Below are 13,803 nucleotides of genomic sequence, written 5' to 3' on the forward strand. Positions count from 1 at the left end.
AGAGTCAGTGTTCATTGAGGCTGTCCTCAGAGGCACATTGCATTGTGAGCCTCTCCCTAGTCTCCTCACCCTAAGGCAACAGCAGTAAAGAAGGAAACGGGGACTGTTGCATCTTGGAAAAAGGAAATCGAAATACAGTCACAGCAAGGGTTGGGACAGGAGTGAGATTTGCAGGTATGTAGGATGGTGCCCTCTGAGCTATGAAAACTATGTTCTTGACCATTCTTAGAAACTACGTATTGAACAAGCTGAAGCGCAATTCTCTATCATCCTGTCCCATCATTTCCTTCCATGCATGGCCCTGACTCACACTGTCAACTTGCTGCTGTGCACAGAATGGGTCTCTTCCTGCTGTTGCTCAGACAGCTTATTCTTTGCATTATTTGATCTCCCTAGCATCTACAAAGCGTCTAGGTACAGACTGACTTTTTATCTCTTCTCCTCAGTCCTTGGAATGCTCTTTCTGAGAGACCACATCTTTCTGCTCTTGCCCTTTTCCTGTTGTGTGTTTAGAACTTTGCTCAGACTGCTAGCTGTCGAGGCCAGCCTTCAGGCCTCTTGCCTCTTCAGAGTTTGTCTCTATGCTGCTGTGAATTCAGTCAATGCTATCGTCTACTTGACTGATTCTCTCTATGACCATACCTAATTTAGAGTTATCCCATTTAGTGAGATTCCCTCCTCCTTTATTTTCCTTTTCTTTTTGGTAGTAATGAAACTTGGAGCATTGTGTATGCCCAAGCAAGCACTTTACCACTCAGTTGTATTTCCAGCCTCAGGTTTTATAAAAGATTTTCTTTTCTTATTTCTCTTTCTGGTTTTGAGCAACTACACTGTGCCCATTTAAGGGATATAATTTTTTTACGCATCCCTCTGTATATCCTACACATGCTTACTTCCAACATCTGCTAGCTTATTCTCCAAAACATAATCTGGGGCAAAGTAAGATGGTTTCTCTTAAGTCAAGCAACAGGCCAGCAGAAGAACCAGTATTTAATCCCATAAAGGTGCTATGACTCCAGAATACTCAGTGACCTCTCATTTAGAAATAAGATGAGGAATGCTGCTGCTCAAATAGCCCCTGGCTAGCCCTCAGAGACCAAGCCGGTACTTATGACGTTAGCATACAGATGTCCCAGAAGTGACTGTCCCAAGGCTGCAAGGAATTGTCTCATGACCCCTGCATGCTATGGCCCCATGGAGGCAGAGTAAATTCCCATGGCCAAGGCTCTGAGAAGGCCAAAGATCTCCCTTCTGGGGTTCGGCAGGCTGAGCACAGCCCAGCTTCCTCCACAGTTTTCTATAGCCTCTTCTTCTGACTGGCGAAAGCTTGGGAGGGCCTTTCACTTTGCTGAGCCTTGACTTTCTCATCTGCATATTTCGATGACACTGAATGTTGTGCCCTGTAGGGATGGCAGGGACATTCACTAAAACAGCTCATGGAAGGAGCTGGGATCAGGAAGATGATCGCCTAGAACATAGCTATCATCTTTTTCTTTTTCTTTGATGCTCGGCATAGATATATATAAAATAGGTACCTTTCTGGGTCTCAGTTTCCATGTCTATGAAGTGGGCATGATAAGATATGTCTTAGAGAGGCATCGTTAGAGTAAAAGAAAGTGCGCTTAACTAGGTGGTGGTGGCTCTTTAATCCCAGCACTGGGGAGGCAGAGGCAGACAGTTCTTTGTTAGTTCAAGCCCAGCCAGTTCTATGGAGTGAGTTCTAGGACAGCTGGGTCTACACAGAGAAATAAACAAAAGGAAGGAAGGAAGAAAGGAAGGAAGAAAGGAAGGAAGGGGAGAAGAAGGAAGAAAGGAAGGAAGGAAGGGAGGAAGGGAGGGAGGGAGGAAGGAAGGATGTTTAGCATGTAAAAGAGATTTGAATATAGCCTGTTTCAAACCACACAAGTAAAAGATCACTCGACAGACCCTTTCCAGCCAATCAGGCAGTCATGATCTTGACTTGGGCGTTCAACGTTTTTAAAGCAAGTGACCCAATCTCCCCAAGTCACTTGTTTTACACACCTTATACTTCACTGTTCCTTTCCACCCGCCCCAAAGACCTTTTCAGTCTCCACCGCCTCTGAAGGAGCCCCACGGAGCCTGACTGGCTGGGTTGCCTGTACCAGCATATGCCTGGGATCCTCCCCATGTATTCCTGGAGCCCTTTACAAATGTGATCCTGGAACCCGGTCCCAGAACATGTCACACCCTGAGGGGATTGGAAGGATGAGATCAAGAGTGAGGTTGCTGCTGGGGTCTCTGGATATCCCCTGTCTAGACCTGCAGTCTACAAAGAGATGTCTCTCAGGTATCACTGAGGCTTGAGGGAAGACTGGGAGAAGCAAGAACTGACTTTGCTGCCTGCCTTGAGTTCTTTACAGTTTGGGTTTACCTTAGGAATTCCTAAGAGTGTCCTAAGAGTGCCCTAACACTTTAAGGTCATGAACTCAGTTACCCTCCTTATCCTGTAGTCACCCTTTCTAGAGACAAGGATCCAGGGAGACTAATCATGCTCTTGCATAGCGTAGGGTGGAAGCTGGGATCAGTAGGGTCTCCTTATAGTGCCTAGTGAGATTTTTTATGTTAATTTAGTGTGAGGGACTTGGTGCTAGTAAGCAGACACACAGTTGGAGTTCCAAATTCCCACTGTAGTCCCCAGAGAGGGAAGCCCTTGTAGGTAAGGGAGACCTCTTACTAGGAAGTCTCAGTTTAGGACATGATAGGAAATGGCCTGATTCTTGGGATTTCACCCATGTGGCCATGACAGTGTATTGCATAGGTGAAGGTGGGCCAGCACAAGCCTCCATTTGTTGTTGACTGCGGTTTCTTATAGCATGACTCTCTCCCCATTCTAGAGGACTCAACCTAAGTGGTCCTGAGTTCAGAGAGCAAAGAGTTGGGCTCTGGACAAAGGGAACCTGTTTAGAGGAGACCTCGATAATACCTCATACTTGGGATTCCTGGCTATTGAACTTCTAGATTTTGTCTCCCAGGTCATGGGGATGTCTGACTCTGAACATACAATTTGTATGTCCATCTGGTTCCATCTAGCCCAAGTCTGGCTCACCTCTGGGTCTTACTTTTCCTGTTCCTGTCACTAGGATTCAGAAGCCATTGCCAGAGCTTTGGGACAACCCCGTTGAGCTCAAGGAGACAGAGATTAGTGTCTTTACATACATTACTAGTTACAAACCACACCCTCCCAATGAAGGGTCATGAAGTAGCAGTACTAGGACACTGCCATCCCCTTTTGTCTCTCTGCATGTAGTTGGTTGGACAGAAGTTTAGAGAGGCCAGGGATCCCTTCATGATCACACAGCAGGAGAGCAGCAGCATCCTTCTCCCCACACAGGAGCCTATCTGTAGTGATGGTGCCTGGTGAGAAAAGCTGGAAGGGAAGCTGCAAGAGGAGCATGGGGTGAGAAGTGACCAGAAAGTCAAGATGGGCTGAGAGGTAGCCCACCCTGGAGTCATTAGCTCAGCTATCCTGCTGCTTCCATTGGTGAGGATTAGCACAAACATCCTTCCCCCTGCAGCCCTCCCTGCTGGCCAGCTGTGCAGGCTTTGGGTGGCGTGCCCCAGATGTGGGAGGCCCCAGGCTGGAGGCTGGACTTTCTCTCTAGTGACGTTGTGTGCTCTCCCAGCATCCCGAGGGCACAGGCCAGCCTCTGGCTCATCTCTGCTGTCAGGCCTGGTGAAGGACAGTCAGCATGCCTGGCTGATCAAAGGCACTCCCACCCTCTGGCTTCTCGAGTGTTGGGGCTGAAGGGGAGTATAGCAAGCCCAGATGCCATTTTGCCATGCTTTGAAGTCCCACTGCATTCAGAACAGGGCCTGGCTCTGGAGGGGGACTGCTCAAACACAAACGTAACAACAGTTCTTGACCTGGTGTTTGATGAGGAAGGAGAGCTGAGTCCTGCCATCTTTGACCAATCCTTTGACTTTGGTAGGCCACAGCCTTCCTGACTAAACCAGGAAGGTGTTGAATTTGGCTGAGTAAGGGCCAGGCTGACTGCCATCTTGCAACTATGATTTCTTTTCCTTCTTTTGGAAACCCAGAGCAGGCCCAAGTCAGCAGTACTCCGGCACTGAAGACAGAGTGATTGTCATTTCTAGGAGTGGGAACAAGTCATTTATTTGCTATACATTCATTCATTCATTCATTCATCCATTGTTGAAGTACCACTGCATTCCCTAGCCACGGAAATAGGGCACCCTCGCATGCTGCTTTACTGCCTATGAGTCCTACATCTGAACTGGCTTGCCCTTAGATTACCTCGGCTCTTCTGTAGGGTTAGGATGACTGTGTTGGTTTTGAACTTTCAATCAGCAGTGACCACAGCCAGCAGATGCTTGGCTGAGTCTAACTCCAGCCAAATTAAGTAACTAAAGCAACTACAAAAAGCTTTCTCATGCTCACAATCTTGTTGGGATGTCTTAAGAGAAAAGGCAGACACACACCAAGGCAAGGAAGAATGTCACAGAGCCAAGGTACAGTAAGCCTATATGTCTGGGACTGGACCTCTATGTGGGTATTGGTATTGGGAATTCTTTCTTTCCTTACGTGTGTATAATCTGGGAATGGGACCTGGGGCTTCACACACACTAAGCAAGTATTGTACAGTTGTGCTACACATTGTAGAATTAGCAACTTTTCTCACCCTTCTTCTTCCTCCCCTCTCAGTTTTTTTCTGAGATATCATCTTTTTTTTTTCTTCTTTTTTTTTCCAGAGCTGGGGAGATAGCATCTTTATATGTAGCTCAGGCTGTCCCCAAACTTTGTGATCCTTGCCCAAGCCTCTGAGCACTGGAATTATAGGTATACCTGACTTGGGAATCATTTGTTAAATGCTTCTTTGCAGGAGGCTGGCTGTTAGAAGCAAGGAGAGGGAACTCTGTTCATTTCTGGCCTTTTCCTCTAGAAAAATCCTTCCTTCCTTGCCCCTTCTCCAGCCACTGAGGCCTAGGCCCAAGCTAATCTTATTAAGTCCTTTGACCTCTTCAAATAACCCAACAATAATGTTCCTGGTCTTTCTGAATTTGCTGGTCTTGAATCAAATTTCAAAAAATCCCTTGATTTTATTTATTTGTGTGTGTGTGTGTGTGTGTGTGTGTGTGTGTGTGTGTGTGTGTGTGTATACACACACATACATGTCTATGAATGCCAGAAGAAGATATTAGATTCCCTGGAGCTGAAGTTAAGCAGTTCCTAACTGTGGACCTCTCCTTAGTTCTCAAACAGTAGACGCAGGGTTTGGCCTCTTGCAGAAGTCCTCACTGTTCACAGTATGGGTGCTAGGAATGGAACCTGAACTTGGGCCCTCTGGAAGAGCAGCAAGCACTCTGAACTGCTGAGTCATCTTCAAATATCTTCTCTTTCTTTTGTATGTATGTCCTTCAGTGTTACAAGAGGAGAAGCCCACACAGCCATCTCCCTCTCTGGGCTCAATGGCCTTGTGCTTGGCTCTGGCCTACTTCACAGCCCTGTGTTACCTTGGGGTCAGGGATGAAAGCAGGCTGCCCAAACTCTCAGCCATCTGCTGAGAAGTACATCCAAATCCTTGCTTGTCCCAGAAGAATCAGTCAGGGGTGAGCCAATCTGCTTACGGTCCCCAGCGCCAAAGGTCCTTGTCACAGCCTCTAAAGAGTCAGGCTGTGCAGAGGGTGGCCAGGCTGGACTTGAGAACTGCATTGAGGACTATCTGCTGTTGACCTTCTCACAGCTACATTCCCATAAAGGACCCCTAGACCTCCACAGAGCACACTGAGTGAATGCATCCTAGGGAGTGTGGGGAAGGGGAGAAGTTATAGTGTGAGAAAAGCGAGGTTGCCCCCTGTGACTTTAGAGGTATTGGGGACTTGCTCAAAGTTTTGCCAGTGACAGTGAACAGAGATCTACTCCAGGTGAAGACCAGGCTTCCCCAGGACCAAGGCATCCCCTGAATAGCATACACACATTCACATACATGCATGCATACTTGTGGATGTGCACATGCCTATGCCTACATGCACAGCGTACAGATGGGAAATCAGGCCTTGTGGAGAGAAAGAAAAACACCAAATTCAGGTTAAGAAGTCAGCGGGGCTAGAAGGCAGATCTATAGGTCCTCTGGCTGTGTATGGGTCAGTTTCATGCCTGTCTTTTTTTCCCTCCAAAGGTCTACAGTAGCTGTTCCTAACTGTGGACCTCTCCTTAGTTCTCAAACAGTAGATGCAGGGTTTGGCCTCTTGCAGAAGTCCTCACTGTTCACAGAACAGCCACCTCCTCACTCTTGGCCTTTCTCTTTCAATAGCATGTGTGGAGAAACTGTTGGGCCAGAAAGATTCCATGAAAGAGGTTGGACGCAGGCAGGGTAGCTCAGGCTGGGTGTGGGGGTGGGGTGGGGAGGGGCTGCTGGCAGCTAGCTCTTCCATCATAGCCCCCAGAACCCAGAACTACAAAGACCCTGAGGGTGGTGAAGAGGAAGTGAGATGAAGCTGACTTGCTAAGTAGCCTGCCCTTGGCCCCCCTCATCTGCCTGCCTGGCTAAAGAGGCGAGGCCCTGAGGAATGATAATAACCATCGCTCCCGTCTGGATGGCCCCTTCACACACCACTAACTGCCTTCCACTCAGCCTCCTCGTCTCCCCCCACACACAAGCACAAGTGGTAGAAATGATCCCCTTGGCCAGATGGCAGCTCAGAGAGCACAAGGAAACCTGCCTGAGGCTGTCGGTGGTGACATTAACCTGAGACTCAGGGTACCACATTGCATGCTTATATGCCCCTTAGATTCCTGTGGTGCTTAAAGACTTGGAACTAGGCTTTCTTTGCCGGCTAGGGGGCAAACTGCTTAGCATCTCTAGGCTGGAAGGGACTGTAGGGGGAAATGGTTGCAGATGGAGGGAGGGCGCCAAGGGAGGATAGAACTAAAAAGACCCAATCTATGCTTATCCCGAGTTACCTTCATTTTGAAGAATTTTTGTTGAGTTTTTCTGGAAAACAGAACGACTGGCAGACATCCTCTTAGTTGTCCTTCATGTGGGAATGTCTTCCAGTTCATTCTTGAATAATATTTTCGTTGGACATGGAAATCTCGGTTGGCCGCTCTTTTCTTCTGGGACTTACAATAAAGTATTATGGCACTTTCTCGTGGCCCCCATGTTATAACACGCGCCTCCTTATGTAGTCAGGTCTCTCCTGAGGTGAGCTACAACTCCAGTCCTTCCTAGTGTGTCCTGGGAAGAGCCCTACATGCTACTCAAGCTTATGATTTTCATCACTGTCCTGAAAGCACAAGGCTGGATGGCCAGACTGGGGCCTCTCTTGGGACTCTGGCATTCTCTGAATCTCAAAGTTATCTAACTCCGCAAGACTGATCAGCTCCCAGTGTAGAAGAAAGAAGGCCTGCAGAGGTACCTGCTGGCCTTGTTTCCTCTCATGGACAGGGCCTGTATCCTGTGCCTTTTGCTCTTTCTACTTTGGCCTGCCCTAGCCCTTGGCAGCCTACTGAGTCAGGGATAGCTCTTATCAGTCCAGCCCTATGTCCTTTGTTTTCTTCTCACCCAGACCATTGCAAATCATTTCCTTGCTGGGAGGTGGCATCCTGAAGGACCACCATGTGTCTCCCACATCAGGATCCCTATGTTGCAGTCTGGTGGCTGGCTTGCCACAGCCCATCTGTGAGCCTTAGTGTTCTCTGTGCCTGGGAGATCTCTTCTTCTCTACCTGCAGTGCATCAGCATTTGCATCTGTAAATTAAAGTGATGATACTATACCATGAAGTTGACATGAGACATTTTGAACAGTGCTTGGCCCATAACAAATACAGTCAGCCTTTGATAGGCAGGTTCTGTATCTGAGAACCCAACCAATCAGATTGAAAGCGTTCAAGGAGGCGGGGTTGGGGATTTAGCTCAGTGGTAGAGCGCTTGCCTAGGAAGCTCAAGGCCCTGGGTTCGGTCCCCAGCTCCGAAAAAAAGAACCAAAAAAAAAAAAAAAAGAAAGAAAGCGTTCAAGGAGAAGGCTACGACCATACTAAATAGCCCAGCAACACAGCTATTTACAAAGAATTTACATTGTATTAGGTATCATAAGTCCCCTAGAGATGATTTAAAGTATACGAGAGGGTGTGTAGGTTATATGCAAATCCTATGCTATTTTGCATAAAGGACTTGTGTATCTGTAGGGCTGAGCATTCCCTGAGGGCCCAGAACCCAGCTCCTAGGAGCCGGAGGGACTGACTCTACTCAAGAGAGATTAGTTCATCATTAGAGGGGTCAGTGACACTATCATACCACAGCAGCACAAAGGTGCCAGAAACCGACTCCCTATGTTCAAATCCTGTGTCACCTCAATCAAGTCATTTAACCTCTATGTGCCCACATTCTCATCTTTAAATGGCAGCCAATCAGAGGCCCACGTCACTAGGCTGTCACAAGGCTCAGAGAAGACAGTACATATAAGCTCTTAGCCTGGAGTTGAGCTGTGAGCTCCGATGTACATGAGCTAGGAGGAAGATTGCTCTGGCTATTGAGAAAGAAGGACAACGAGACTATTGGGGAGGGGTTGGCTGTAGCTTGTGCTAGGGAGGGACCCCTGTGTCCTTGAGATAGCCCTTGGACCCTACCAGGTTCCCAGCAGGTTGGTGGCATTCACACCTCTGCCACCTATGGTGACCTCTTCTCTTGGCTTCAGTTACCCTGCCTCATGTCCAACTTCAAGGCCCCCTTTGGGAGGCCTCCTCAAGTTTCAGCACATCAACTAAGCATCTTGTGGGTCACGGGATGCTTGCCCAGACCTGTGTGGGGTGTAATTGTTATCCCTGGCTGTGTGGGCCTGGCTGTGAGTTGGCCTGCTCAGCCGTCCACATGGTAAGATATGACATAAAATGGACACATTTACAGTTTTGACCAAAACTGGAGAGAAAGCCATTTTTCATCAGTCTCCTTCCCCCGAGCAGTTTTAGAATTTATAAGAGTGGAGCAAGGCCCAGGACTGCGCTTCTGGGTATCTGGCCCTGGGTCTCAGTGAACTGAGCTGGAAGAGGTCACAAAGGTAAAGGCAAGTCAGGATTTTGGGGTTTCTGCTGCATCTGCCTGCTGACATTTCCTGGTGGAAGGTAGAACTGAAGAAGATGGCTTTTAAAAAACCCTAATTTTGAGGGAGACAGCTCTGCACTAGAACCCTAGATGATTGTCTGAGCTCTGGCCTCTGACATGACCATGGGGCTGGCTCTTTTTTCTCTCAGGCCTCACTTCACTTGTGCATCTATCCCATGAGCAGTTTGGCACAGATGTGGCTGAGGCACCTGTCTCCCACGTGGTTACATTCTAGTAGCCTTTCAAACTCTCGTCTCAGGGTGGAGCTGGTCCAGGGCCTGCCCTCACACGTGTTGTGAGTAGACTAAAGCTTCATTACAATAGATTGATACAAGTCCAGACAAACAACCAAGCTAGACCCCTCCCTGCAAGCCTCCAACAAGGCCTGTCGCCCAGTCTTGAGCCACCCTTGCCTACCTAGTGTCCCAGTCTTGGCAGCCCAGGGCTTGAAGGCAAAGCTTAGCTGCTGCCTAGCAGGAATGTGGCTCGGTTTATTTTGGTCCTCTAAATTGGAAGGCTGGAGGCTCTCATTTAGCATTCCCTGCTTGGAGCTGGAACCCAGGCTGGGGTGGCCTGCCTCAGCTGCCAAGCACAAGCCCCCCACCAGACCACAAGCCAACCTCAGAGCTGCTTGTGGCTGGCCCTGCATAGCAACACCACAGACAACAAGGCCCCTTAACTCTCCTAGCATTGTCGTTTGGGGGGGGGGGGTGAGGCTCCACTGTCGTGAGAGATCAGCAGAAAGGGGCCTGAACCAGGGTGGGCTCAGCCAGTCCCTGTGCCCTATCTGGGCACCTGCCCTCTAAGCACCTTTGCAGAGCCATGGGGATTTTTTTTCATAGAGTGAAAAAGGAGGCAGTAGAAATGAAGGCCTCGGGCCCAGAGGGCCATTGGGCTTTGAGGGAAGGGCCAGCTGTTTTCCATCCTCACTGAGGGCTGAGGGAAAGGAAACAGGCTGGAAAAACAAGGAGAGGGGCCGAAGTCTCCAAAGACCAGCTTTCCAGCCCTGGCTTACTGTGGAGAAGTGACCAGCCCTCCAGCCGTCCCCCTTCAACCCACCTTCCATGCTGTTACCAAAGGCACCTTGCCAGCAAAGGCTTGATCGGATTATCTCTTTAATTAAAACATTTCAATGGCTCCCTATCATCTACAAGGGGAAATCCGCCTCCCATTCAAGGACCTGACCTAAGGCCCCTTACAATGTGGCCCCTGCCTACCTTTTCTGCACAACTCCCAAGGTCTTTCCACCCCCACACACCACAATAACCTGCCAGCTGCCTTGGGCTTCCCCCCAGACCTCCCATGTTGTGTCAGGCCTCCATTTTGTCCCCCAGCCTGGGAAATCCTTTCTTGTCTGCCTTGGCAAATGCTTCCTTGCTGCTAATACTCCAGCTCAAATGGTTCCAATTCCAGGCCAGGTGTGGTGGTACAGGCCTGCAATCCCAGCTCTTGGGAGGCAGAGGCAGGAGAATTGTGAGTTCAAGGCTAGACTAGTCTACACAGTAAGCCTTTATCTCAAAACAGAAAGCCCCAAATCTTGTGTAACAGATGTCCCTCAGTGGTAGGGCAGTAGCCTAGCATATGCAGGTCCTGGTTCCATCCCTGAACTGTAAGGAAAAATGTTTCTGGTTCTGGTAGGAAGTTACCTATCCTCTGTCTTTTGCTTCCACGGTGCTAATGTCAGGCTTATAGCCACTCCAAAAGTAATTGCTAAGCACTTGTCATATGCCAAGCACTGTTCTAGGCACAAGGAACACACTGTAAAGTCCACAGGCCTCAGCCGCTGTCCCTGGGGAACTTCACATAGATGAGCAAGGCAGCCAATAACTTCGTGCATAACATAAGGTCAGTGATATGCGTAACAGGTGTGTGAGCTCTGGGCCATCAGCTCTGGTCTGTGGTACCTGCTGGATTCTTTGGGAAGTTAGTCCCATCAAGGTGACATTGTAGAATAGAAGGTTGAAACAAGGAAGTGACAGCCATCTCTTGCCCACTCTCCTCATTCTCTGAATGCCCAGATCATTTCCGGGTTTTCGAATGTACACTTCCTATTTGCACACAGCGAAATGTACTAGTACTTAGTGTGGATGGCAAGTTCCATAAAGTTTTACATGTCGGTCAACATGCGTAACCATCTCTTAGACTGAGATCTAGGACATTCCCAGTGCTCCAACAGGCTCGTGTGTGTCCTTCTGATCAATGTCTTGCTACATTTCCTTTTGCTCCTAGGGCTCAGGTTTGCTTGCTCTTGAGTTGCTCTTTTTGAGCATGTTTGGTGTCTTTTACTCGATTTAGCAGAGCTTCTAGAAGATTTGTCTGTGTCGTTGCATACTGAGGGAGTCCATTCTTTTTATGACAGTGTGGCACTCCATCATGCGATTGTCCCTAGGTGCCTTCCATTACTGTTTGCCAGCCTCCTCCTTGGGTGTAAGAAATGGCAGCGTGAAACAGAAAAAGGAGCCTAAGTCTTGGCCCCTGACAATGGCGGGTATAATGTGGGCTCAGCCTCTCCTAAGCTGGGGGATCTGGAGAAGGCACTGCTCATGTGTGTGTCTGTGAGTGTGGAGATCAGAGGTCAACCTCAGGAGCCTAACAAGGAGCTTTGTTTTTGTGAGACAAAGTCTCTCACTGGGCCTTGCTGCTTGCTGATTAGGTTGGGCTGGCTAATGGGCAAGCCCTGGCTATCCTCCTGTCTGTGCTCACCCATGCGAGTGCATCACATCACCACAGCCTACCTTTTATATGAGCTCTTTTGGAATGCTTGTGCCTTAAGTACTTTATGTCGGAGCTATCTTCCTAGCCCCGTTCCCTTTCTGTATCTTTTGATTGCTTTGGTTTGGCTTTGCTTTGGGGTAGCAAAGCCTCAGGCTGACCTCAAATCCTCAGATCATAACACCTAGGTGCTTCTCTTTTGTCTTTTACTTCTCAAAATGAATAGTGTTGTGGTCAGCCCTCTTACAGGGTTGCCAAAGATTTGGTGAGACTACGCCCAGGAAGCCATGCATGTTAGCCTTGGTACACCAGGCTCAGGACCCTCCCTTGCTTAGCTTAAACATATGGGGAGCAGTGGGTAGAGTATGCCAATAAGCATGTGGGTAGACGTAGTGACTGTTGTGACTGTTGGCGGGTACATACAAAGTTTCCTCAGATTACTTTTGAGGTGACGGGGGATTGAGAGGCCAGAGACACTTGCATGGTAGAGAGACTCAGTGTTTGAGCTGCTGACTGAGCTCCTTCCATAGTCCCTGTTCTGAGGAAAGAAGTAAGGCACTCATGACCCCTGCCACCAGCCAGGGGAAAGCAGGAACCAAGGGCGTTCCTAGTGGGTCTTTGCTTGAGAGCCCAGACAAGACCCGGGAAGTTGTTTTGTAAGTTCACACAGCTTAGTGTGTACCAGAGCAGAGAGACTCAAATCTAACTGTGCTTGGCTCAAAGTCAGTGGCCTCAGGGCGTTTTGTAGACCTTGAAGCAGTTCAGCTAGGAAAGCACACTGTGTTCTAGCCTGGAGGACCTTGGGTCTGGTATCATCTGCGATATATGGGGGTATCAGAGCTCCTGCAAGCACATGCCCTTACAATGGGTACACCTACACACCATGGCCTCTCTTCCCTATCTGTTTCCTGAGGAGGGGAGAGTGGAGGAGGAGTGCCTAATGGGAACCATGTATCTCAGCTCTAGGTTCCCATGCCCCCAGCTCCTGCCCACAAGGGGCCTTGTCTTTAATGTTGCTGCTTCGGAGCCTCTCCTTACTTCACTTTGTTCTCAGTGGCCTTGAAGGACATTATTTGTGCACGGCAGGTTCTTTTCTGTTCACTTGTTATCTGTGCCAAATCCTGGCCCTTGGATAACCCCCAAACAGACAAGACTAATGGCTACAAAGTCCGAAGCTCCCAATCCTGGTTCTGTTCTTCCTGGGTATCATTGGGCCACTCCTTTCTCTTCGGCCACTTTCCCATCCTTCTGATTGCTGATGCACAAGGGCTTTGTTAGCAGGTAGCAAAAGCTAACAGAAGGAACGGAGCTGAGCCGAGCAGCTCAAGGTCAGGAGCTGAGAGCCTGAAGGGAGAAGAGCAGAGTCTGTTCTGTTTAGGACTGAAGCTTGCATCAGGCTCTAAGTTTGGGACCTGACGGATCTGGACCGTGTTGAGGCTAATCTCTCAACCTACGTTCACTACGGCATTGTGGAACAGCAGTTGAGCACCAGGCCACAGGGTCAGAGCCTGAGACACAGCCATATATAGAAGATGGACTCTGCTCCTGCCAGGGAGAAACTGCAACAAGCAGGTTCTTCAGTGGGGCCTGAACACTATAATACCTGCCCTCTTGCTTGTAGGGAGAAATCGGAGAAATTTGGGTCCCCAGTGTTGATAGCAACAAGGAGAGTTAAAACTCAAGATGAGGCCCACCTTCACATTTGACCACTATCCCTCCTTTACCCAAGGCTTGGAAATCATACCTGGGAAAAACTTGGCTTTCAATAGGTTCTTCCCCAGGTGTCCACAGCCAGCCTTACAGTCCCCTCTCCTGCACTCTTGCACCTTTTGTTTAGCCAGGCAGACATGGTTCCTCCCTTTCTTCTATTTGTGCCTACCTCTGGAACTGGGATTTGGGTTCCTGCAGGACAGAGCCTCCCGATTCTGCACCTCTAGCTTTTAAGCCACACTGTAGCAGACATAGAGAATTTACCCGATGGGTACCTGAGTTCCCCAAAGCTGATTTCTCA

At 48.9% G+C, this 13,803-nt stretch overlaps 1 long non-coding RNA gene across 2 annotated transcripts in view; it reads left to right on the forward strand.

Moving 5' to 3' along the window:
- Positions 1–4,414: 4,414 nt before the first annotated feature.
- Positions 4,415–13,803, forward strand: part of LOC120099284 (uncharacterized) — a 66,290-nt gene continuing 56,901 nt past the window's right edge. The window contains exon 1 of one of the 2 annotated variants that reach the window (XR_015646579.1): positions 4,415–4,491. This is a non-coding gene — a long non-coding RNA (uncharacterized LOC120099284). The remainder of the gene's footprint in view (positions 4,492–13,803) is intronic. The other variant, XR_015646580.1, reaches the window with a different exon arrangement.

The sequence above is a fragment of the Rattus norvegicus genome, chromosome X (assembly GCF_021556685.1).
Source record: "Rattus norvegicus strain SHRSP/BbbUtx chromosome X, alternate assembly SHRSP_T2T, whole genome shotgun sequence".
In the NCBI taxonomy this organism is placed as follows: domain Eukaryota; kingdom Metazoa; phylum Chordata; class Mammalia; order Rodentia; family Muridae; genus Rattus; species Rattus norvegicus.